Source organism: Amblyomma americanum, chromosome 5 (genome assembly GCF_052857255.1).
Source record: "Amblyomma americanum isolate KBUSLIRL-KWMA chromosome 5, ASM5285725v1, whole genome shotgun sequence".
In the NCBI taxonomy this organism is placed as follows: Eukaryota; Metazoa; Arthropoda; class Arachnida; order Ixodida; family Ixodidae; genus Amblyomma; species Amblyomma americanum.
In genome coordinates this window covers 140,013,483-140,040,898 of record NC_135501.1, presented here as the reverse complement: position 1 = coordinate 140,040,898, position 27,416 = coordinate 140,013,483, and the positions used below count along the sequence as shown (strand labels likewise).

At 48.8% G+C, this 27,416-nt stretch overlaps 1 protein-coding gene across 1 annotated transcript in view; it reads left to right on the top strand.

Annotated features, from left to right (window-relative positions):
• The window catches only part of LOC144135085 (uncharacterized), a 942,878-nt gene that overhangs the window by 106,790 nt on the left and 808,672 nt on the right, over positions 1-27,416 (top strand). The gene's annotated exons all lie outside the window — the stretch shown is intronic.

The window sequence follows — 27,416 nt, the reverse complement described above, 5'->3', positions numbered from 1 at the left end:
CTCGACGGAAAAAGTAGGTCAGACTGGCTGCAGAACTTTCCAGAAAGAAGTAGAAAAATATGACTCAGAGGCGACAGAGGGCGCGTAACTTCGCCCGCGCTTGGAGTCGGCCTCTCCCCTTTGTTTTCGCTCTCGCCGACGATGGGACGAAAGCAAAATCGAGAACCTCCCAGTTTGTCTTATCTTATAAGAATACGACACCGGAACGGGAGAAGGAGTGAGTTTGTACGCAGAAGGAAAGAATTTGTACAAGGAACTCTTCGTATCTGAACGCCTGCTTTGGCGCCAGTAACAGACAGACGCCACGCGCTTCCATGAAAGGAAGTTGATCGCAGGCGGCGATTAAGCCCCGAGTCGCCGGTTTAGCTTGCATAAGCCCGCCCGCTGAGGAGCTCCAGAGGGACACACCACTTTCGACTAGCCACGGACCATCCAGGCAGCGTGCTCCAGTCATCGGGACGGCCATCGTTGGACACCTGCGGTCGCGTCGGATTCACGAAGTGCTCGGTGTGGTGAACAATTAGCATTCATTTATGCTAAATATTTGGTCGCAAGCATCAAAGTGGTACGTCTGAACGAAAGGCGAAGTTAGAAAGTGAAGAGCATGAAAAGAAGCAACCAAACATGCCAAAGTGCCTACTGAATGCAGCTTCCACGGAGCAGCGTGATCGCTCTACCCAGAGTTCGTGTCAAACTCCCAACAGTGCCGACTATGCTTCTGTGGAGGACTTACCAACTCAATCACCACGGTTTCCTGGCAAGAAGCAAGGTTTGAATCATCGTTGTCTGGATCTTATGAAAACGGTGCCATTGTCGGTCATTCATATTTCTGAGCAACCGACGCTAACCGAGACCTATCTTGTTCCTGAGTCAGTAACGTCTATGCTACTCGCCCGGGCCCCTGCCACAGAGCTCCAGGTGTCCGGTCCACCACGCCCGATTTCTACTACTGCTGATTAACAGGTGCCAAACCTCCGCGATGAGCCTCCTTCCACTGACGAGCGCCAGGAAACAACACTCCACGAGCCGACTGACTTGTTTTCTGTTGGTCTGGCTTCAAATAATCATGTTCCCACCGACAACGTGCGCCTCGAGAGGACGAGTGAGACGGTTTCTTGTTACGGCAAAAGAGAAATACAGACATCTCTGCAGCAGGTGGTACGTTGCGAGATTCTCTGAAGTGACCCTGCTAAGTAGCAGGACGTTATTTCTGACAGCTTTCGGAGTGTATGCCTTGAGAAAGGGCCATTGCATTTTCGAAATCGCGCAGAAAATTTTCCGTCTTCCGAAAGGCAATACACAACTCAGAAGCGCTATATGGCGCCTCATGTTTTCGTACGAAAGGCTGTAAATGGGGAGGCGTACGAGCGACAATGGGTAATGTACTCGGAGCCCAAAGGTTCCGTTTACTTTTTCATGTGCAAACTATTTTCGATTTCAAGCAACCAGAGTGCTTTCACCACGCACGGCTTTTCTGATTAGAAAAGAGCAGAAGAGAAGGTTTTCACGCATGAAAATAGAGTCGAGCACCGCAACTGCGTGGCAGAATGGCTCGCCCGATCTAACTCGAGCAGCACAATTGACAAGGAGCTGATTAAGCATCTTTTCACTGAGACCGCTTACTGGACAGAGGTGCTGAAGCGCGTAGCTGTTGTAGTTAAGCTTCTAGCTGAGCGCAACCTAGCGTTTAGGGGCAGTGAGAAGATTTTTGTTTCACCGAGAAAAGACAATTATATGGGAGTGCCTGAGGCCATTCCCAAGTTTGATCCCTTTCTAAAGGAGCACATCATACGCTAGGGGAACAAAGGAAAAAGTCACCCATCGTATTAATAAAAACCATTTGAGAGGAATTTATCGAGCATATGGCAAAGGCTGTCAAGGAACGTCTCGTTGACAAAGTCATACGCGCAAAATCAACTGGATGGTGCCGCCGAGACATCTGAATTTTGCGAAGGGACGGCGAAGGTTCTTACGGCGTGCAGAGACATGTCCATCAACATATTGGAGGTGTCGATAACCACGTTCCTAAGGAAACAAGAGGGGGACGCAACATTGGCTGTGTGTCTGGCAAGAAAAACAGTTCTCCTGGCAAGAAAAACAAAGCCTGTATGTTCCACTTCGAAGTTGCAGTTCGATTTCAATCGTTCCAGTGGTATCCAAGAAAGACTACACAGCAGGCCATAGTACCGAAAAGCCTGCGCTACCAAGTCTTTACACATCCGCAAGAAATGCCTTCTGCGGCCATCAAGGCGTCCGCTAGTCCACTGAGAGGGTGCTCGCGAGTTTTATTGGCTAGGAATATAGGCGGATATCAAGAGATTTGTAGTCTTGCGACGTATAATAGCGGAAGCTACCCAAAAGGAAGGTAGCGACAGCCCTACTGGGCTGTCTACCGCCCATTGATTCACCGTTTGAGCGAGTAGCTGTAGACCTGATCTGACCAATGCAACCTACTTCATCCAAAGCAAATAGCTATACTCTTTGGCTGATACACTATGAAACACGACATCCCGACGCTATACCTTTAGTTGCGATCGACCCTGCCGCTGTCGCTGAAGGAATTCTTAAAATAAAGTATTTTCACGGATTGGAGTTCCAAGGGAGGTCTCGTGTGATCGAGCCTCAAGCTTCTCATCGGAGTTAATGAGAGACGTTTATGAAATGCTCGCGATCAAGCACCTATCTTCAACGTTGTACCATCCCATATGCAATGGCCTGGTGGAGCGATTTAGCGGGACGTTGAAGAGCATGCTTCGTAAGTTGACTCAAGAACAGCAGAAAGCTTGGGACCGATACCTTGCACCTCTGCCCTTCGCGTACCGAGAGGCACCGCAGGCTAGCTTGGGCTTTTCTGTGTTTGAAATACTCTACGACCGACAAGTCCGAGATTTGTTGACGATACTCAAGGAGCCCTGGACCGCGGGTCAACTAAGCGAATCCGTTAGAACCAGAGAACCACATGTGGCTATGTGCTTGATTTAATGGGGAAGCTGGAGGAGACATTTAGACTCGCACATGACAAATTGGCGACGGCACAGAAGGCGCAAAAACTATACCGTCACGAGGTGCTCACTGCAGACTGTAGAGCAGAAAGACAGCGAAAATGGTTTCGAAACAGATCTCTTTGTTTAAGCTGACTTGCGCCCACAATGGACTGAATCACTCGGTGGCTGCGAAATTAACAAGGGTGTTCGGTGGTCTTCGAACAGGATGGCCGTCGCTGTCGGCCATGCTCAATTTAAAGCTGATAGCGAAATTCTGAGATAAAGCGTGCAAAGTTACAAGAACATTCCCGAACAACGTAAAATCAGCTCTGCCTGGATGCGATAAATCAAGATAAATCTGGTCGCGTCTTGCATCGCAAACAAAGCGACAAAGTAGCGTGCCTGGTAGCTTTAAGGAATCAACAAACAAGCACTGCAAAGTTACGCGGCATTACTCCCCTTTCAAAGAAGCATCGACTCTTACATTAAAAGAAATAAGGCGGCTTCAAAAAAATAAAATAGATCTTGCGAAAATAAACACAGTGTGGAAACACAGCCTCTTTTAGCGCTTACAATGCGGTTTTAGACGGACGACATGGACAACTTCTGGTCATAGTGGGCGTCGCTGGAATTCAGTCATTGAGTCAGGAATGAATTCATAATCCAGTTCCCCTCTCCGACAAAAAAACCTTGTACAGGCCGAGATAGCGGCGTAATATTTTCACTCAATTCACGGCGGCGAATGGGCGTCTAAACACAGACTCGGTCTTCTTGCTTGTATTCGGCGTTGCGTCTTCGTAGGTTGTAGCTCGGCGTCGGTCCGCTGCTGCTCTTTGATGCTTAATCGGGCATATCTTCATTTTTCCGGGCGCTGAAGGTAGGTGGCGACTTTGACGTTCTCTTCTTCGGTAACGTTGGGCAGCGTGACGTCCACCTTGGCCGTGACCTGCCTTCCATGGACGAGTCTAAAAGGCGTCATTTGGGTGGTCTTGTGCAGTGCGGTGTTGTAGGCGAAGATGACGTAAGGCAGTATGACGTTCCAGGTGATGTGTTCGGCATCGACATACATGGTGGGCAAATCGACGATTGTTTTACTCAGGCGCTCGGTCAGTCCGTTGGTCTGCGGATGGTATGCAGTTGCCCTCCGGTGGCTGGTTTGGCTGTAAAGCAGGATGGCTTGCGTTACTTACGCCTTGAATGCTGCTTCTCTGTCCGTGATTAGCACAGCAGGGGGCCGTGTCCAGAAGAATGGACTCCACGAAAAATTTAGCGACATCAGCTGCTGTTTCGTTCGGTAGGGCTTTTGCCTCTGCGTAGCGGATCAGGTCGTCGGTCGCTATGATGATACGCTTATTTCTACACGTTGACATTGGGAAAGGGAGAAGCAAGTCTATGCCGATTTGCTGAAATGGACTTGAAGGGGTTCAGTGGGGTTCAGAAATCCTGCTGGAAGGGTGGAAGTGGCCTTTAGTCGCTGACAACCTCGGCAGGTTTTCACATAATGTGCGACATCGGCAGACAGTCGGGGCCAGTAATACTTGTCAAGTGCGGCGGGGGGTGCGAGAAAACCCAAGATGTCAAACTGTCGCATTGACGTGTGAAGCCTGTAGAACTAGCAGGTACGAAAAGGAAGTAGACTGTTTTGTTCGTTGGGCAATTATTCACGAGTACGTCATTCTGTACACAGAAGGAGTCTTCGCTTGAATCAGGCGGGGGGTGAAGAAACCTTTCCTTCCAAGTACTCGATGATGCTTATTAGGCAGGGGTCCGAGCGTTGCTGCTGTGCAATTGAGCTGGGGCTGATGTGTCTCATGAAGGCATCCTCATCGTCGTCCAGCGGCGGTGCATCTACAGGGGCTCGTGCGAGGCAATCGGCATCAGAGTGCTAGCGCCCGGACTTGTAAACAACGGTGACATCAAACTTCTGGAGGCACAGACACCATCGAGCGTGGCGGCCAGAGGTGTCCTTCAAATTGGCAAGCCAGCACAGCGGCATGGTGATCACTGAGCCCCTTCAACGGTCATCCTTACAAGTAGGGGCAAACTTTAGACGTAGAGAATATGACAGGGTACTCCTCAGTTGTCGAATAGTTAGCCTTGGCCTTGGAAGGGAACGGCTAGCGTATGCGATTACTTTCTCCAGCCCGTCGCTTTTCTGAACGAGGACGGCGGCTAGGCCTACGCTGCTTGCGTCGGTATGAACTTCAGTACCGGCGTTTTCAACAAAATTCGTCGAGGTACGGTAGGAACTGCAAGTGACGCTGAGGTTCTTTGAAGGCTACTGCTTGCGGCGCTTCCCATTTAAGTGGCACTTCTGCCTTTGTCGGTTGGCTCAGGGGCTCGGCGATGCGCGAAAAGTTTTTCACAAATCGCCGGTGATATGTGCACACTCGGATGAATCTGCGCGCGGCTTTCTTGTCGGCCGGCGGTGGAAACTGTGCAATAGCAGCTGCTTTCTGCGGGTCGGGGCGAACTCCGTCTTTGCTAACGATGTGGCCTAGAAGCAGCAGCTCTTCATGAGCAAAGTGGCACTACTCTGCTTTCAAGGTTAGGCCAGTCGACATTATGGTGTCTAGCGCTGTTGAAAGTCTTTTGAGGTGCTTTCGAAGTTCGAGGCGAAGGCAACGACGTCATAGGTCAGAGGTGCGGAACACAGACCACATGGCATCACCTTGAAGTCGATGAGGCCATCCAGATATATGAATGCGGTCTGCTCGCGATCTCTTTCATCGACCTCAGTTTGCAAGTAGCCGATCTTGAGGTCCATCGACAAGGAATACTTGGGGCTGCAGAGGCAGTCCAGTGTATCATCGATTGGGGGGGGGGGGGGGTAGACGTCATTCTTTTCTATGTTGTTGAAGGGGTGGCAATCTATGCAGAATCGTAGTCTGCCGTCTTTCTTTCACACCAGAACAATCGGCGTTGTCCATGGGCTGTTTGAAGGATATATGACGTCGTCGCGAAGCATTTCTTACAGTTAGCCCCGGATGGCTTGTCGTTCTCGCGGCGACAAACGGAAGGGGCTTTCACAGTTCTATTGGTCAGGAGAATCTTCTATGGTTGGTTCAGATAGGGCTAATGAGTCTCGTACGTCGGATATTTCGTCGTATAAAGCAATCGTCGTTCCTCTGCTGATATGCCAGTATGGTACTCTTCGCTGAAGTTAGCAGTACTTCCACCTTGATTTTGCGGAAATGTGCGACACCTCTTGCGATGCGGATTCCTTGGTCTAGAAGCAACTGCATGTTCTCCTCAATGATGGCGTAGGCGTTAAACACTTCCGTGCCGTCTACGATCCGTATAACGCTTACACATGGTGGGGCTCTCACATCTGCCTCCAGGACACTCAGGACCACGTGATTTTCTATAGTTCTCATCGAAGGGATTGCCTCGTGCATCAAAAGCATGATCAGCTTGACCCGTCGGCCGATGATCGCCTGATGCTCATTAAGGAAATCCATGCCCAAGATCACTTTGCGGGAACATTGAAGTAGCACAACGAAGGTTGCAAGATAGGTGTGTACTTCGGCAGTAACTCGCGGTGTGCATCGTCCTGGTGCCGTAATGAAGTAGCCCCCTGCTGTGGGAACTTATGGGCCGTCCCAAGTGGTCGTGATTTTCCTCAGCTGCGCAGCGAATGTTGCTTCATCACCGAGTAATCTGCTCCTGTGTCGACTAGAGCGCTAGCTTTCCTGCCGTCGATAAATACTAAGTGGGAGGTCCTGGCTCTTGCGTTGCACATCGTCCTGGGGTCAGGTCACGGCTTCGCCGTGTATGAGAATCGTGGGTAGGCCGTGTCGTCGAAGTTTTCTCGGTAGCGGCGTTGATTTGAAGGCGACTCGCGTCGTGTCGGGGATGGCGTTTTTTGCCGCATGGTTGTTGGAGGATCTTCGGTGTTTCGCTCGGGAGCAACCTCACCTCCAAAGGTTGCTGTTTGTGGTTGCCTCTACGTGGGCTGGGACACCTGCCTTGTACCATAGCTGCGTAGCTGCTGCTGGGCGACGCAAAGCCCGAGACAGACGGTGATGGTGAGATCGAAAGGAAGCTCGCTGAGCAATAGTCTCGATGCAGGTACTTATCGCTTTCTTGCGGACGTTGGCCGAAGCGTGATCGTGGTGCTTCAATGGCGAATCTGCGAAGACCGATACGTCTGTACGGGCAGTGAAGAACAATATGGCCAGCCTCTCTGCTATGGAAGCACAACGGCCGGTTGTCGGAAGTTTTCAAGGTGTCGCATTTTCTGGGGCTTCAGTGTCGCTCATAAGATGGGCGTTCGGGGGCAGAGATGCGTCGTTTGGGAGCAAATTGTTCATATCGGAGAGGCCGTATAGGTTATCGTTGGAGTTGAAGAGCGCGTACTGCAGTGGCGTAAGTCGTGGCCTGGGGTACTGTGGCCGTCGGGGGTCCAAGAGCCTGTTGCACGTCTTCCCATATCACATCCATGAGAGTCGCAGCTTGCGTCTGTGCGGAGGACAGCATTAATCGGCCTAGCTCGTCGCGGACGATTTCTCGGATAACTTTCCGCAAGTTTTCGCTGGTGGTGTTCGTCGTGTCCGGACAGATTGCACAGACAGAGGAAGGGTGGTTGTACTTCCGAGCTCGGACGTCGAGGGTCTTCTCAATCGTGCAGGCTTCTTGCATGAATTCCTCGACTGTTTTAGGCGCCTTGCGGACGAGGCTGCAAAGAGTTGTTCTTTTACGCCACGCTTTAGAAACTGAACTTTCTTTTCCTCGGTCATCTGGATGGCGATGTGGAGAAAGAGGCACTTCACCTGTTCGACGTATCTGCAGACGGGCTCAATCTGAAGCTGAATCCTGGACTTGAGGAGTCGTTCGGCTCTTTCTTTCCTCACGACACTGGTGAATACCTTCAAAAATTCTTTCTTGAAGAGCTCTTATGTCGTTAGGGACGACTCGTGGTTTTCCTATCACGTACGTGCTGAGCCCTTCCACTGAGAAAGATACGTGTCCATTTTTTGCCGCATCATCCCACTTGTTGAATGCTGCCACGCACTCAACCTGACCAGACCATACTTCTTGGTCTTCACCTAGGGATCTACTGAGAGTTGGCACCGCGGCTGCAGCAGCATGATCTTCGTCGAAATCTTTGGCGAGGTTGGGACACTCGTAGCAGCGTCTTTTCGCTGTCTGGCGCGGTCAGCAGGTTCCCGAACTCAGGCTGCTCTCCCTAGAGACTTCGGCTGGCTCGGTGAGCTGATGGCTCGTGACTGCAGTGCAGAGAGCTGAAAGGCTGCGAAAAAGGTGCCTAAACAAAACTCTTTACTGGGGCTGACTTGCGCCCAAAATGGACGGAATCGCTCGGCGGCGGCGAAATCAACATGCACGCTCGGAGGTAGTCAAACAGAATGCCCGCCGCTGATTTCCGTGCTGTATTTAAAGCCGACAGGGAACTTTCGAGATAAAACATACAAAGTTGCTAGAACATTATGCAAGAACGTGGAATCAGCTCTGCCTGCGTGCGATCAACCGAGATAATTCTGGTGACGTCTTGCATCGCAAACAAAGCGATAAAGCGGCGTCCCCGCAGCATTGAAGACTGAACAAACAAACACTGCAAAGATTCACGGCAATATTATGACAGGCGTACCGTTCGCAGGCAGCTGCGCGTCGAAGATAGCACGCTGGCTGGCTCTATTGCTTGCGTCGCAAAACAAATTGCTTATGCATTGGAAAGGGCCCTTTGTTTTGACGGGCGAGAAGAACGACGTTTATTATTGGCTCGAGGTCGGCCACACGGAGAAGCTCTTTCGGAACGATATGCTAAAAATGAACCATGGGCGCCGGCCTGTAGCGGCTCTCCGAGCGTGGTCATTCTTCGTCGTGGAAGAGGATGAGTCGGAGCAACCTATACCGACCTTCGCTGCGCAGCCGGTTGGCCGCAGTTCCCCTCCACGTTATGCTCAACTGGCTCTCAGCCTTCAGTCGAGCTAACGCGCAAGGCGGAAGGCAACCGTGTTTGGTTGACACCAGAGCGAGACAAGCATTTGACAGGCTTAAACCGGCTCTGACATTCAAGCCCAATGTCCGGGCGCCTGACCTCGCCAAACAATTCATTATACGCACTGACGCTGCTGGCACTGGTCTCGGTGCAGTGCTTCTGCTCGACTACGTCGGCACCTTTCACCCCGTATCATATGCTAGTCGACAGCTCCTTCCCCCAGAGACGCGCTCCTCAGCTATAGGGCGGTAGTGTCTTGCACTTGTGTGGGTGGAAGAAACGTTTCACATCTTCCATTATGGTTGCTCCTTTACTATTCAAACTAATCATCCCTTGGAATACTCGTTCCTGCCAGTCATCTAAACATCCGTGTGTTGCGATGGAGCCTTGTATTTCAAGAGTGCATTTGTCACGGATCTCCCCGAATAACACTCGGACCGAAAGAATGGACTAGCCGACAGGTGTACCCACACAAACGCACATTTAATACACCCTATGTGGCACACACACTAGAACACAAAACTGACAAAACTAACACAAAACACAGACTACAAATACACACGACCCGGCCACACTGCTACCAGCGTCTACTACTAGCGTTCTACTATTCGTGGTCAGCGTTCGTGCTCACATTTGGTTCGGTGCAGCTGCGGCGTTGTATGGATCCAGTATCCGGCGTTCGACGTGCTTGGGCTGGCGTCGCTGACGGCGTCGCTGGCTGCGTTGCACAAGCTCCCGGTCCAAGCGCCCGTGGAGGTGATACCGGTGTTGTTGGCGTTGGGGGGCACCACCCGGATGGGAGGCAACAGCGCTGGAGACACCCCTGGCCGTAGCAGGTGGTAGCGTCCTCGGTTGACTCCCCGGAACGGACTCAGGCACGGCAGGAAGTCCACGATGCGATGTCGTAGAACGCGAGCTCACTGGAGCAGTAGCCGGCGTCGCTCTCTTCCAGCCGATGTGTCCCTGACCTCCCGGAGCCTCCACTTCTCTGATGTTCCCTCACTCCCCCTGTGCCTCGCTCTCACTCGCCCTTTTAGAGACTCGGTGTTAGTCCGCGTAAGCCTTGTCTTCGTCTTCTTCTCTTTTCCACCAATCATCTCTCTCCACCTTACTGAATGCTTCTCCACCAACCATCTCTCTCCACCTCAACGAATGCTTCTTCGTCTTTTTCCTTTAAAATTTAATTTAGGCTCCTTAATATATGTGACAAGGGCCTCCTCTTTCAAGAGTTTTTCCATGAAAAACTGCTCACATCATACTCATCTTCAAGCTATCCAGCCAACCGAATATCTTCTGTTGCGATTCTGAACCCAGCACACACCACACCGCAGAAGTCCAGCACACACCAAACGCACCCTACTAACACAGCACACAAAACTGCGTTTTCAGAACACTAACACACCACTGCCGCTGTCCGTACAGAGTCCATAATAAACATGTTCGTGTCCACAACACACTCCCTTGTATAATCACATAACACCAACAGCAGCAGCAACAACAAGATAAATCCCGGAGATACATTAACGCAACAACAACAAAATACATCCCAGATGTACCTAGAGCTGTTGAGTTAGCTCTATCTGTATACAAGTCTAATTTGTAACATATGACCTCAGATTTGTTTGGCCCATCGCAAAACGTCTCCCCCTTGATTTCGAGTTGAGTTGTTATCCCCTGTCTTCATTCACATTGGGTTTCATTAGTATCTTGTCCCCTCCTGCATTTTCTTCTCACTGCACGTGGGCACCTCGGAAGCATCGCCTGTCTCCTCGGCCACTACCTATCAAGCTACCCTGGGGGCGTACCACCGTACGGGACCTCATTCTTTATATTTCTTCAACATATTTCCATAGAAAACCTTCTTAGTGCCAACTATCAGTAACTAATTATCCATGTCCCTTTTCTTCCGCGTCAAAAGGTACGGGCCCTTCCATTGCATCAGTAACTTATTATGATCCGTGGGTAGCAGGACGAGAGCACTTTCGCCCGGATTCAGATTCCTGTGAATGGCTTTCTTTTCATAATATCCCTTACGGCATTCACGCGCCTTTTCCAGGCCTTGATGTGCAAGCCTGCATGTTTCCTTAAACCTGTCCCGCAACTCAAGAACATACGTGTATGTTGTCTTGAAATCTGATGCACTCTCTATTAGTCCACAGCTCCTTGAGTATTGCAAGTGGAATTCTAACGGTTCTCCCATATACCATCTCGAAAGGCGAGAAAAAATGACTCGTTTGTGGTACTTCGCGGTAGGCGAACAAAAGAGCTGGGAGATATCTATCCCAATCGTTAGGTATCTCCTGGCACATTTTCTTGATCATATTTTTGAGGGTGCCGATGAACCGCTCTACAAGACCATTACACATGGGATGGTAAGGCGTCGTCAGTAATTGCCTTACTGACAAAAGCTGGTTAACCTCCTTCATTAGCTCCGATCTGAAGTTCGAGCCCCGTTCGCTCAAAATTTCTCTCGGGAACTCATAACGCGAAAACATTTCCACAAGACCCTCCGCCACTTGGATACTGTCAATAGTTCTCAGAGGAATAGCGTCAGGATAACGAGTGGCCACGTCAACTAGAGTAAGCACATATCTGCCTGTGGCGTATACTGGAGAGATTGGCCCCACAATGTCAATAGCCACTCGCTGAAACGGTAGGTCGATGGCTGGTATCTTGCTCAGAGGTACGGGACCAACTCTTCCCTTCGGAACTGTACGCTGGCACACATCATATGAGCGAACAAAGCACTTAACGTCACTCTGAACACCCGGCCAAAAGAACTCCTCGGTGATCCTAGACACCGTTTTTTGAACACCCTGGTGTCCGGCCATAATGGCGTCATGTCCTAAGCGTAGCACGGTCTCTTGCATATCTCTTGGTAACACCAGCTGTTGGACCCGCCTTCCTGAACGAAATAGGAAGTCCCTGTGCAAAAGACCATTTACCAATTGATACTCGAATGACGTCCGATTCTTCTTTCTTTTCGCCTTTTCCCCGACTCTTTGGACGCAGGTCTTCAGGCTCGGGTCTTCTTTCTGCCTGATTGCAATTTCGCCTGGCGTTACGCTCAGGCGCATCGTAACAGGAGTGGAGAGCGGTCGCTGCGTTGCTCGGGCTGTCGCTTCAGCTCTTGTCTCCACTGCCGACGAGAACCTGACTGCACCCGTCTGAGCTGTCGCGGGCCTTTCCTCCTTTGGATGTTATTCAACGTCGAGTATCCTCCACTCGGGATCGGGGTCTTCGACACCTCTTGCACCCGTAATGTTCCCCAAGATGAGATCGTAGGTGGGTTGATCTAAGCATTTTGCCACTACCTGGCCAGTATAATATGGTGTGGACACTAGAATCCTTGCTTCAGGAAGGTACCTTACTGTGCTGTCTACCAGAGTGACGACCGACGCTTCCCCTGTAAGATCCTTGTCCTTCACCAGGCTTCTTCGGACCAAGACTGCGTTGGCTCCGCGGTCCCTGAGCACCAATATAGGACGGTCCCCTATTTCCCAACCACCACTGGCACTGCTGCTTTCGACTTTGGTGTTCCACTCATTGCCTTAATTTCCAGCGGCGTTTGCTCTCCTTTTACCTGTGGAACTTCGGGCGGCGTGACAAGTTCTCCCCTAGAGTCGACAACGCGTGCAGCTCGGTCCTGCGTTCTGTATCGGCACTCATCCAGAGTATGACCTCTCCTCTTACAACCTCGACACACAACCTGTGTTTTTTAGGCAGCGCTATTTTTTCGACAGTCGGCTGCACGGTGTCTCACCTTGCCGCAGAGAAAACAGCTTACTGGCGCCTTAGATGCACCGCCATATGATCTTGGTTTTGCTGCATCTGTCTGTAAGGTCTTTTGGGTTTCCTGCTTTGCCTAATTCAAAGTTCTTAGCACGTGAGCCTCGAGGAATCGGTCTGCAGTGTTGGCGAACTCTTCCAATGAACACAACTTTCTTTCAGGAATAGCGCTAGCTTTGAGCTGCAGCACGATACAAATTGCTCTGTGACCAGCTTGTCACGCACCCCTTCAAAACTCTTTTCTGTGTTTGACATATCAAGTCACCTATGAAAATAGTTGGTCATCGTGCAAGAAAACTGCTTCGCGGTTTCCGAATCCCCAGGTTTCGCGGTGCGAAATCTCTCACGAAAGCCCTCTGCCGTAAGCCTGAATCTTTGGAGGAGTGCTTTTTTTATTTTCTCGTAGTCCATGGAATCAGCAGCAGGCATCCTTCCAAACACATTCAGCGCCTCTCCGACTACACATATGCTTAATGCAGCGGCTCATTCACTGCACTCCCAGCCTTGCCCCAAAGCAATCCGCTGGAATCGTTGCAGATATGCATCCAAATCATCTCTCTTGTCATCGAAAGCAGCCATCAACTTTCTTCGACAAACTCTGGCCGGTCTAGGAGATTCTGTACCCCTTAAGGAACGCTGATCATTGTCCGTGATCTCCTCATATCCTCCCGCGACATGCGCCTGTTTTCACAAAATAAACGCGTTCCCCCGTTCTACCCTTCTTTTGTCCTGTTCTTCTTCCTCGCGGGCACTTCTAGATTCGCGCTCTTCTGCCTCGCGAGCGTTTGCGCGTGCTTTGGCCCTTCCCCCCTTTGCCTATCTGCCTCTTCTCTCTGCCTCTTTGCCTCCTCTTTCTTCCTCTTTCCCTCCTCGTCATAGAGACGCATCGCCTCTTCCTTGCTTCACCCTAGCTTGAGCGCCAGTTATAACGTTTTTGCCAAATGCATCCTTTCGGCCGTCGAGAGTTCGGAAAGATCCGGGACAAAGCAAAAAGGAAAAAGGAAATGCATCCTGGCACCGCCTCGCCACTTATCTTTATCACGGATCTCTCCGGAGAACACTAGGACTGAAAAAATGGACAAGGCGGCGGGTGTACCCACACAAACGTACATTTAATACACCATATATGGCACACACACTAGAACACAAAACTAACAAAACTAACACAAAACACAGACTATTAATACACACGACCCGGGCACACTGCTACCAGCGTCTACTACTAGCGTTCTACTATTCGTGGTCGGCGTTCGAGCTCACGGTTGGTTCGGTGCGGTTACAGCGTTGTATGGATCCAGTATCCGGCGTTCGACGTGCTTGGGCTGGCGTCGCTGACGGCGTCGCTGGCTGCGTCGTACAAGCTCCCGGTCAAAGCGCCCGTGGATGTTGGCGTTGGGAGGCACCACCCGGATGGGTGGCAACAGCGCTGGAGACACCCCTGGTCGTAGCAGGTGGTGGCGTCCTCGGTTGACTCTCCGGAACGGGCTCAGGCACGGCAGGGAGTACACGATGTGATGTAGAACGCGAGCTCACCGGAGCAGTAACCGGCGTCACTTTCTTCCAGCCGATGTGTCCCTGACCTGCCGGAGCCTCCACTTCTCTGATGTTCCCTCACCCCCCCTGTGCCTCGCTCTCACTCGCCCTTTTAGAGACTCGGTGTTAGTCCACGTAAGCCTTGTGTTCGTCTTCTCTTTTCCACCAATCATCTCTCTCCACCTCACCGAATGCTTCTCCACCAGTCATCTCTCTCTACCTCAACGAATGCTTCTTCTTCGTCTTCTGTATTCTTCGGTTAATTTGCGGCGTCTTCTTCACACCTTTTTCCTTTAAAATTTAATTTAGGCTCCTTAATATATGTGACAGCATTTCACGTTGAACATATGAAAGGGTCCTCAAACGTCGGTGACGACTATTTGAGCCGGGCATGAAATTCTGAAGTGCGCTCATGCTGTAAGTACTGTACATAGAGGTCAATGTATCAATGCTCAGTTAGTGTGTTCCTCTGTTTCCCCTTTTGCGTTCCATTCTGTTCCCTGCTGTATGGTTGACTGTCGTGTGTTCGGTGCTTTTTGGTGCGAACTGGGCCTCTGGAAACCCGTGGTCCCGTGTGGCGATGCGGTGTGTGCACAACGGTGTCCAGCGTCGTCTGCTCGCGTCTTCAGTTTCTGCCTTGTGTGCCGCTGCCCCATGTTGTAATTTTTCCCGATGTGAAAAACTCTGACAGGGGGCTTTTGTAAGGGGTCAGTGCCGCACTGCTGCTCCACTGCGACCACAGTGCCACACAGTGCCACACTGCGGCTAGAAAAGGTGCACGTGTTCACACACATTGAAAAAGTGGAAGTGGAACGTTGCGTAGAGTGCATGCCGGGAGACAACAGGACGAAACCAGTCGGCGACCGACGTGTACGTTATCTGCTGGCTCCCCGAGTTCTCAAGCTTGGGCCTCAGCCGCAGACTTCCGGGATAGCAGAACTGTACAGCCAGTCGTCGAGAGCCTCAGACACCAGACTCGGGCGCCGCTGCTCCCTCCCTGTCCGGCAGCCTCTGAACACGGGCCGCCTCCGTCGCCACCACTGCTTACCTGGGCTACCTTAAGTTGGGGCCGCGCTTGGTTCCCACAGGTGGGACGGCTTCATGCGGCAGCGTTGAGGTCGGCCTTGGACTGTGCCGTCAACGTACGCCAACGCTGTGACGCTTATGCCTGCCTTGGGGACTGCCGTCCCCGCTACGTCTCCTTCAGAGCATCGACCGGAGCGCACAGGCTGTGCTTTCTCTGCGCCACATCTCCTCGCTCGAGGAACCAACTACCGACCAGGCTCATCACTGTAACACGAAAATGTTGAGTTGACCTTTCGTCTTTCTTTAAAGCTCTCTCTCTCCTTTACCTTTCGCGAGTGTTTTTTGTTTTCCCGTTCTTGTTTTTTGTTGCTTCACTTCCTCTCATGACATAAATTAGAGTTATTTTTGCTCTGCATGCCGCCTCATTTATTTGTTTTACCTTTTAACGCGTGGCAAATTTAGCCCTGCGGTCTTTCCACTAACATCGGCACAAATTTCACCAATCTCTTTCTCCTACAGCTTCGTCTTCGCTAGTTCGTGGCCTTTGCTCCCGGCGCAGGCAACTCTGGAGCGATGCTGAGATGTAATGTTTGTAATTGGCACTGTGACACTTGCTTGACCAAGGCCGCATTCGTGAAGGACAATCTGCGCCGGCGTGCCGCCACCCGCTCTTCCACTAAGGGCGCGGCGCGCGAGGCGACCGCATGGATCTCGGAGATTGACGAGCCAGCGGAAGAGAGTGATCATCAATCACAGTGCTGAATGGGCGGCCATACAAGTACGATCAGAAACTCTGCATGGCGAAGATCACAGCAAGGCATTATTGCGCGGTAGCACTGTAGTTGCGCTTTAGCTTGCTGACTGAGCGGCTCGAGTATGCAATACGTGTTCCTGATCATCGTGGCGTTGAACTAGGAGAGCGCCGATACCAACAACACTAACATCAGTATAAACTTCTTTTGGCGCGGAGGCTTCGAAATGCCGGGAGCACTGGATGTCATGTCAAGAGAAACTTCAGCTGGCGGAAGGAAGGCATCGCAATCGGCAGTCCGTTCAAACGAAACTCTTTTGCAGAGAAGGCAAGTCAGCGGATTAGACATTGTCGGCCAAAGCGCTGAATGAAATGCTGGCCAATAGGAACACAACCCGAAGAATCTGCGAACCCGTTTTGACTGTCCGTGGTGCTTGAAATGGCTGGACAGCCGCCGTTTTCGGAGGTTCTGATCTCAGGACCTGTTCATCAACGACATAGTTGAGCACCAACGCTTGACTTTCGCCAAAGCGGCCACTTTGCGAATTGAGGAGCAGACCTGTGATTATCGAAGCAGTCCAACACCCGAGCCAAGCGGTCGTTATGCTCCTCAAACGTTTTTACCAAAAATTGAAAACGTCACCAAGATAGCACACACAGATGTGTCATTGCATGCCGCGCAATGCAGTTCTCCCCTAAATGCCTAAAAACGTTTGCAGGGGGTTTTGTTAAGTCCAAAGGCATCGCATCAAACTCAGAGGCCATCCGGTGTTTACAAACACCGTTTTTTCCTTTCCTTGCCGGTTGCAAAGGAATCTGCCAGTAACCTCATCCAAGAACTGCGCATGAAAAGCTAGAAGCGCCTGCGAGGTTGTAATCAAGAAGATTCAACGGGCATACATCCTAGTTGGTGACGGCATTTAAACGGTGGTACTCTGCACAAAACCATTGACAAGAATTACGGGAGCAGCCCAAGGGCTTGACGACTCCTTAATTTCCTCTCCTCAACATCTCTTGGACTTGCTCGTGGATTACTCTGCGCTCTGATGGCGACACAGTATAAGGCTATTGACGGATTGGGCGAGACGAAACGTTGTCGATAGTATGACGGGTGCGAGACGTAGGAATGGAGGGTGTCAACTGGGCTGGGAAGAAGTCGACCGACAGCCGTGTAGTGGCAGCAGAACGCATAATAGCAAGCGGGCGGAATAAAAACTTTGCTTTCAGTGCTGCACTCTTAGACAGGTTCAGCCGGGGCAGCTGTGACTGACGCCACAGAAGGAGGTGCATCGGGTTTCCACAAAGCGAGTTTTTAATCCGCTCGGTAAAATGTCGGGTTGAAAAAGATGCAATAATTGTCCACAACCACATGTTGCTGCTAACGTATATATCAAACAGTGCGGCAAAATAACATTGCGTTTTTACTAGAGCTTCGAACTTTTCACAGATGGCAGGTGCAGCAAACTCTGGGGACACACAGTGCAGTCGGCGATGGCTCGACAGTATCTTGGGATATACAAAAACATCGTTACTTAATCACATGAACTTTCCAAGAGGCTGGGAACAACTCGTGCGCTCGAAATAGACCTCGCCACTTGCAAAGTCGACTCTTGTTCCACACACTTCTGAAATTATATTCCTAAAATGGACATCCTCGGTAGAGCAAGGGATAACTAAAACTACGCTTTAAATTCAACTTCTAGATTACACATTCCCAGACGACGCAACGCTCGCCACTCACGCCAAAAAAACGTTGAGGTTTCATTGAATTTAAACGTTCCTGCTGATCCCACAGTTTAATCTTTATAAGCGAGGGCTGCGTAGGCACGCCTACCATTTACCACGCCTATGGCACACAAATTTTGCCTTTAAGCACTGAAACAGAAGAAGGGATATCGGAAAAGAGCAGACGGAGCACCTGCCACTACCACTGCCCTCTTGTGGAAAGTGCTCCCCAGCGGTGGCCTTGTGCGACCCAGGTTGCTCTTTCCGAGCTACCAATCCTTAATTGCCGCCTTAAAGAACAGGTAGTTTGCTCACTATCCGACGGACAGGTTGTGACTAGGTACACCGGAAGTTCACGTGACCTTAGTGGCCCAGCTGCCTGCTAGGTTGTTTTTTGGACCCCATATGCTAGTGTCATGCTCGTGGTTTTTCGCTTACAGCGCCCGTGCCGGAATTTTTGGACAACGGGGCCTTGAACGCTATCGCGAAAAAATAACTTTTTAGGGGTTACACGATGACGTGTGCTTTGAATATGAATGATCGTATATCAATGTAAAAAGGCATATTTATTAATTAATTAATTTCGGCTGATGTACAAGCCGGTGCGGGTGAAGATTTCATCATGCAGTTCCTTGAGACAATTCTTTTGCAGGACAAATTAGCGCGCTAACACTGTCGTTTCAGATGTACACAAAGTCGGTAGTAAAACCATGGAGACGTGGGAAAATCTGCGATTATCCTGATTGGCTCATGGTTTTGCTTTGCTGGGTCTTTGGCACATCTGGCGACGATATTTGACGCAGGTTAAACTCTGATCGAGGTTAAGCTTATTTGATCGGTTCATGCCGCACAATGAAGCTGGTGAAGGCGACGATGTGCAATGCACAGCGCGAGAATGTGCTGCTGTTTAACACAAGCATGTTGGGCTGCCGCCATGACCTAGTGCTCTTACGCAGTTGCCTGCAAAACTGACCTGTTCACGCCGCCGCGGGTTGGGTTTCGAGTCACGGATATTTATTCGATTTCTTTTTTAACTTCCTTAATGTGGCGTCGCAATTGCTAGGCAACGACTCAAGATCCAAAGATGACATTTTTGGTCGTTGTTGATGAGCATATCAGCGCTTGCGCGCTTATAGTGTTTTTAGATAATTTCTAAAAGTCGAAATTTGTGAAAAAAATGTGCCTGCACTGAAGTTATATCTTAATATTCACAGTCTTAGAAGAGACTCAAATATCTCGAAGTCAAAAGCTTTTTTCAGGCGCCCGACTGTTTCCGCAAAATGTTTTCAGAAATGAACGATAACTGTTTATATCGCTAATATCACAACGAATGGCCCTGCACAAAACCCTGAACTACTCCGAAACTGATTCCAATCCGAATCGGTGCTAATGGCAGGTAAACATTGCCTAAAGCACCTTATCTATTTTAAAAACCTATTTGATGGTGTTACCGCGCAGTTCTCTGTTTTCCTCTTTTCTATCGTGCCCTTAAAACGAGTAAACTGTCAGTGCTGAAGGCCCTGATTGGTTAAATAATTTAACTATGATTTCAGTTTTATTCACCGGGGTTCACCATCCCAAAGCGACTCAGGCTATGAGGGTAGCTATCATTTCAGTATGCCTACAAAACCACAGGCTATTTCTTTGCCCGTATTTGCAATCCACGGAAAGTTGCCGAGCGCTTTATAACTAGCCCACAATCGTCGTTTCAAGTACTGTTGCTGTGCGCGGTGACAGGAAACGCCACAGTAGTGATTTTAATTATTGCGGTGGAGTCCTGTCATATGAAAAAGCTTCGCACTCATATATATGGACTCGTTACATTGGCTATCTGCCTTGATTTTGAGAAAATAGGCCATGCATATGCCTGCTGGTCAGAAATGCACTGTGAATCTTTCTGTCCACATTTTCAATCCCATTCAGTTCATTTTATTATCTTTCCATGGAAAGCGGAAGCTGAGTCAAAATGCTGACTTGCCTCAGAACCCCTATACAGTTGGCAATGCAGCTGAAAAAAAACATTTGAAAAAAAAATTATTTGTAATACAAGGTAGGAAAAAAGGGGCCATATATGCCTATTGTAATACAATATACCACAAGAAACAATTTGCAACGCAGACTTTTCTACATAAAGTTCACAGAACAGGCAGCACAACCAAGATTTACCCAGGAGAATACATAATCGTCAAACAAAGTAGCATTATTCATAGAATACGCACAGCAACTGTGAAGAAATCTTGACTGAAATATTGTGGAAATTTGGAAGAATTCAAGTCAAGAGGTGGCTGTAAATTATTCGTAGCTGTAGGAACTTGACAGCGTGGTGGGTGTTTACTGTAATTAAACCGGATTTTAGGAAGCAGTTTTCTTTGCGTTCTGAAGTGATACGTTAAGGAACAATTGTCATGAATGGAGGCGTATAGTCTGTTTTTGCGAATACGTTGTAATAGTCGGAAGAAGCATATCTGATCTTTTTTCAGAATGCTGTGTTTGATGAGCAGTGGCATTGTTCGGAGGGTTTGTAGTGACAGCTACATTGAGCTAGCATTTCGAGCCTTCAGCGTGGCACCCCTTGAGCTCCGTGGCGGTGCCATGGCTGGTCACGTGGTTTGTGACGTGGCGCGGAGCAGGTGCCGGCGGCGCAGCGCGCATAGCCGCCATTAGTGAATCTACGTCCAGAGACGACGATGAAGATGAAGGAACGCCCAGCGAAACGGACCGGCGAAAGACTGACGTTGCAATTCGACTGTGCGAGTTCCACTCGGCCAACTGTAGCTATCGCTTCACTTGAGGTTTCACAAGAGCTAAACCACAGCCAATGTTTGTAGTCGGCCGTCCTATCCTTCAATTGCTCTCAGTGCTTTTGTTTGCATCGTAATTAATTTTTCATAATTGCTGGAAGTTGTAGTTCACCAGACGAAAATGTAGTAGCCAATTTTGAAGCAAAAAATTGCCTAATATATGGATATCTTGAGCCACGTAAGTGTGTTGTCAGCCAGTCGGTAAAGGCAGCCAACTGTTGTGCTGAGACTGGAAGCAAGTTTCAAATTATGTTTTTTCCAAGACAGTGTCTCGCTGAACCAAACACTAAGAAATTTGTGACTGTGTTGTGTCGGCCGCTGTGTCATAGTGCGGGCTACACACTGCGCAATCCCGAAGTCTTCTCCCTATCTCGCCAGGTCCCCTTTCCATTTCCTATCCCTCCTATTGCTAAATAACTACCCTCGGTTTACAAAAAACGGGGGTTGTTACCTGTCTCGTTCACAGGCGTGTACACTCCTTCCGTTCCTGCCGTGGCCTATCGGCCGCGGCTATGCTACAGTGGCGACGAGTCGAAACGACACTCACGCCGTCAAGGCAAAGCCAGAGACTCCGGCTCTGGAGACAGCCCTACCAGCAACTTCCATCGCCTTCCAGATGCTTCCGAGTTTCCACGAAAGCACAGATAAGACGAAGCCGTACTTGATCAAAGTGGAGGTGTATTTCGAAGCATATGGCATCTCTGAGTGAAGTAAGAAGAGAGGATTTCTTGTGGCTGCACTGAGCACGCAGACTAATTAAATCCTTGCCGGAAGGATGGCTCCCCGCGCGACAAACGCTTTGGGTTATGACGAAGTTATCAAAGCTTTGAATGAATACTATTACCCTAAACGGAACGAAATTTCGGAGAGCTACAAAGTTTTCAGTCGTTGCCAGCTAGAAGGAGAATCTATTCGGGTTTTCCTCGTCGAGATCCGCCGCATCGGAGACAACTGAAACTTCGGCAGTTGCCTCGACAGGATGATCCCAGATAGGATTGTCTGCGGTGCACGCTTAAGTGTAGTACGGAAGCAACTCCTGGCAAAGAAAGATCTAACGCTAGAAGAAGCCGAAGCGATAGCAATAGCTGGTGAAGCCGCTGAAAATGATGCGCAAGAAATTTCGTCAGAAGTAACACCGCTATTGAAAATGGAAGCGCGATGCCAGCCAATATCTAGAGAAAGCGTGCAGCGTGTCGGTAATGCGGCAGATGAAGAAGCTTGAAACATGACGCTAACAGCTGCAGCTGGGCCAAATAGCACTGTTATCACTGTGGTCAACGTGGACATCTCGCAAAAATATGTCCCAATCGCCGCGACAAGCAACTCGGGGCTGCTGAGCCTGCGCCTCATGGCCAAACATTAACAGTTCAAGAAACCACATCGGAAAATTGCTACGAAATTGCTCATATCTGGACTTAGCTGTCGGCCCGAACAAGGTGTCTCGAGTCGCCAATTCGCCGCACATTTAATTGGGGCGGTGTAGATCTGACAATGGAAGTGGACAGGATCACCAGTATGCGTCATAGCGCGACAGGTTTTTGATAAGCATTGCAAACACTGGCCAAATTAGAAGCCTTCACATCTAAAACTGTCGTGCTACGCTAAACGGCTGTCTGTGTTGGGCGAGCTTAAGCTAGCTGTTGCGCACCAAGAAGTGTCAGTTGAATGTACACTCATATTACTGGACTGCACCGGAACAAGCCTGTGCGGGCGAGACTTGTTAACCCTGCTGTATAGGGCTGCAGTTCCGGTACTGCAAGTCAGTAAAAAAGAAGTGTCGGTGGCGGGAGAAGACATCAACCACATCAACGCCTTAGGCAGTAACTACGAGCATGTTTTCTCGGAGGAATTGGGCCTGATGAAGAAACCCCTAGCAAGTTTGGTGGTGAGGGACGGTGCTTTTAGCAAGTTTTGCAGGGCGAGAGCTCTTCGTACGCGCTCCGCGACAAAGTGGCAAAAGAGTTGGATCGCCTAGTGTCGCTAGGCATAATTTCGCCCATAAAACGTTCGGACTTGGCGACCCCCATAGTACCAGTGCTTAAAAAAGATGGCACAGACCGCATTTGCGGGGATTTTAAGGCCACCTTGAATAAGGCTTGTGCACTTGAGCAGTATCCCCTTCCGTTGATTGAAGACATGTTCACGTCGTTCAGCGGTGGTGAAGGGTTTAGTACACTCGACCAGAAAGATGCCTGTAGCCAGGTGCCACCAGACAAAGCTTCACGCAAGCTGTGCGTGATTAATACGCACCAAGGGCTCTTCTGTTACAACAGGCTGCCGTTTGGCATTTCCTCTGCTCCCGCTATATTTCAAAGGAAGATGGATACCATTCTAGCGGGCCTGCCTGGAGTTCAGGCATACTTAGATGACGTGCAATTGTGTCTGAAAAGGTGGCAGACAACGGAGCTCGGCTGAAAACAGTGTTATAGTGTTTTAGAGAGCACGGCGTGAAGCTACGACACTGCAAATGCAATTTCAGACAGCTATCGGTTACTTATCTAAGACATCGTATCGATCGTCTCGGTCTTCACCCGACGGAAAATAACGTGGAAGCTATCATGAAAGCACCGAGCCCTCGTAACGTGACCGAGCTGCATTCTTTTGTCGGAATTCGAACATTTTATTCAAGGTTTCTACCGAGCATGTCAACCGTGTTGTCTCTGTTATATCAGTTACTAGAAAAGAATGCGCGATTGGAGTGGAACCACTACCACAAAACTGCGTTCGTCAAAGCCAAGGAGTGTCTGAAGGATGCCGGAGTGCTTTGCCATTTTGACCTGTTTACGAAGTTGAAACTAGAGTGCGACGCTTTTCCACACGGCATTTGCGCAGTACTGTTTCATACAGTAGGCAGCGTCCACAGACAGATCGGATTCCATTCAAGGATTCTCACGAAAGCCGAACGGAATTGCTCGGAGGTGGAGCGTGAGGCGCTGGCACTAGTTTTTGGGGTCACGAGATTCTGAGACTGTCTGTTGGGCTGTGAATTCACCTTGGTTACAGACCACCAGCAACTCCTCGGATTGCTGAGTCCCGACCGCCCGACATCCTCTATGGCTGCAGCCCGCATTCAGCGTTGGGCACTCTATCTCGGTGGATATTGTTAAAATCTTCAGTATGCTGAACTTGGACGCTCTCAGCAGGCTTCCGCTGCAATCACCGCTCCTAGTTTCGAGCCTCAAGAGCCGCAAGAGTATCTTTTTTCTTTGGAAAGCCTAGAGGAAGGCACAGTCACAATGCGAGAGCTGAAGGACCTTACAGCCGTCGACTCGGCACTAGAACGCGTCAAGCATTACATGCTACATGGGTGGCCTAGAAGCTCTTATGGCCTTGAGCCGTGCTTAGCGGCATTTTTTGACGGTCGACTTGAGTTGTCCCTAGCACATATGTTATTTTATTGGGGCCATCGAATTGTTATATACCTGACGGTGCGCGAAAAGGATTGCTGCAGCTGCTGCGTGAAAGCCACCAAGGGTGTTCGCCGATGAAATCCATTGCACGATCGTTGTTTTGGTGGCCAGGCCTAGACCGAGAGATTTAGGAAATGTCGGCTTAGTGCAAGAATTGCTTCGACAATTTGCCCATGCCGCCAGCCGCTCCACCCGCAAGCTGGCGACAAACGTTTGAGAAGTGTTCGCGCATCCATGTGGATTTTGACGGACCTATAGAAGGCAAGATGGTGCTTGCTAATCGATTAGCACACCAAATGGTAGAAGCGCTTACTCTGAAGCAAGCTACCACGGCAGCTACAATTCATTGTTTGCGGGGCATATTCAGCCGGTTTGGCGTACAGAACGAGAGTTTCCGATAACGGAACACAATTCACTAGTCCTGAATTTGAAACATCTGTCGAGAACAACAATATGTCGCAGGTTAGGACCGCCCGCTCCCAACCGCAATCTAATGGGGCCGTCGAAAGAGCTACCCCAACGGTTAAAGATGGTCTCCGGAAGTTGAGGGAATAATTTGTTTTATCTGGCAAGAAATTTTGTAGTCTGCGGCTGATGGCGCTTTCAAATATTTTTGATGAAATAGGCAGTAGAGAGATTGGACTTTAATTAGTAATTTAATTTCTGTTGCCACCTTTGTAGATAAAACAAACTCTAGCAACCTTTAGGTCGTCCGGAAATACACCGGTTGTGAACATGAAATCTTTGATATGAGCTAGAACTTAATTCCGGTACAGACGCGGACACATACTTTAAGGAGATGGGTTTTATGCCATCGTATCCATGCAGCTGATAGGTTGCTTTTAATGTTATGTATTAATATGGTCACCTCAATAGACGTCGTTGGGTAAGCGTTGAGGAATTCAGTATGGGCGTGATGAGGTTTTGATGGGTGGTATAATGGTCAGGTTCATCAACAATCGAATCGGCTACGTTCACAAAAAATCATTCTTGGCTGTTGCTAAGCCAAACCCAGTAAGTTTTCCATTGGGCGTGGTTATTTCACCAATATTACACGGCACGCTGTTGTCAAGTAAGTAGCCGAGTTCCTTCCAGACTTTCCTGTAATTATCGCGTATTTTGGAGAAACGCTGGACATAGTAATTGGTTTTGGTGTACTTAAGATTGCTGTTTAGCTTGTTTATAAAAGCCTTGAATTCATTAAACTGTGTTACACAATCATGGGTTAAGAGAAATTCAAGGTAATTTTTTTTCCGGATACGTTCTTAGAAGGCTTTGTCTTCCACGGTTTCCTAAATTGTTTTTTTTATGGAAACGGAAGGCTTCATTATAGCATTTTAGAAAGCTCTTGATAAAATCAGCATAAGCCCTATTTACATCCTCAATTTCGTATAGGTCGTCCCAGCACTGTCAGTGCTTTTAAGTTTGGATGGTGTTACGTAATGAATTTCTCTACATCTGTAGCCGGCTCTATTTCTAGAATGTGCGTTTCGTTTAACAGGCAGTAAGCAGCATACGGGTAAATGATCGCTAATATCACTACTGAGTACACCAGAAAAAGCTTTTGAACATATGTGGCTAGTAATACAAACGACCACTAATGTGGCTTTCTGCGTAGTCAGTTCAAAAGGGAACCTTTCTGAAGCTAAGATAGCCATTTTTTTTAATAATGGTACGCTTTAAGTTCATTTGAAAAGGCAACCGTCGAATAGCAGACCGAGTATGGCTTCGGTTTTTGGGTGTTTTAACGTCCCAGAGCGACTCAGGCTATGAGTGACGCCGTAGTAAATGGCTCCAGATAACTTCGACACCCTGGGGATCTTTAACGTGCACTGACATTGCACTGTACACGGGACTATATAGCGTTTCGCCTCCATCGAAATTCGACCGCAGCTGCCAGGATCGGACCCGCGTCTTTTGGATTAGCAGCCGAGTGTCGCAACCACTCAGCCAGCACCGCGGCGCAATAGTAGACAGAGTGAAAATAGAAAACAATTGTTTCCAATAGTTCTACCTTCCTCCTCGCACAAATCCTGCTGTATTAGGTTATGTATACTTGTGGAAACTTAACCACCTATACTTGTACTTAACATACACATCTCATTCGACATTGCCATTATCGGTTTTAAGCTTATACACGTATCTATATTATTTTGTGGCAGAAGTGCATAATTTCGACAACGCTTGCCCGTACCGAGTGCGCAGGAGGCATTAGTTTGAGCAGATAGGCAGTGAAGATTCATATTTTTGGCATTAAGTGGCTTTCCTTGTTCTTTTTAAGAACCAGTGGCATGAGACGCAACCATAGCGTTTCGTTCAGTTATGGTGTAAGTATTATAAACAGCGTACGCTAATCAAAAGGGCTGCAAACGTTTGAGTTGAGCGTCTGATGAACCTGATCCCGCGCAAAATTGGCTTGAAATATTGCAAGGGCAGAAATTTAACAATAATTCTGCCTACTGATTGAAGCCATGCCAAAAGCAAAATAATTCTTTTTTTTTTTACATAAGTGAAGTCTAGAACAAAAACAGGTTTTGAAATATTACGTTAATGTGTCAAAGCGCACGCACCAAGCTGGAATTCATCGTTACTCATGATTGCGGACAAAGCGCAGTATTGATACTTGGCCGCAAATTGGATGTAGGAGGAATTTGTTATATTTTAGAACATTATACTACACCACCTTTTCTTGATCTAACTGTAGCGCGTAGAACGATTCTGAACAAATTTTAAAAAAATTGTTTTTAATCTGAGTCAGTTTTCTGTTTTCGAAAATTTTTGAACTTCACATGATTACAACTAAAATATACAATGTGACTGGTCCTGAAATGTGCGTTTTGTAGCCGAGTACTTTTAGATAGCGAATATAACCCGAACAAGTTGTGGCCTGAAGTTTTCATTCCTTCCTGCCCCACTATCGTTCTAGAATCTATACTGCTGCAATGCGCTACTGTCAAAGAATAAGTTGTTTTTGTTGCGAAATTTCAACAGCTAATAATAATTTTACATTGCTTCCAGGCGAAATATCCGTATTATAAATACTGAAAAAGTATTTTGTTCGCTCAAAATTATAGACTGCGATTCAATTTTGTGACTGTGCAAAACCGCGTGGTGTTGTTTTTCACCCCTTGTCGCACATGATTTTTATCCTAAACAATTACAGCGTTTACAACCCAAGACAAAGGCACATGCATGCTTGTGTAAACACAATTGCCTATAACATTTAAAAATTAATTTTAAAACCAAAAAGGTGATCGGACATCAATTACCGTCGTTCAGCGCCCACACCCAACACCTACATATGCCGTGTTTCACAATACTTGAGGCAGATATTTTTAAAAAAGCGGGGAGGTGCGGCTCGCAGACACTAACGGCGTGTTCTTGGCCGCCGCTAGTGCTCCAAAGTTTTTTAGGTTCAGTTTAATTAGTCATTTACTA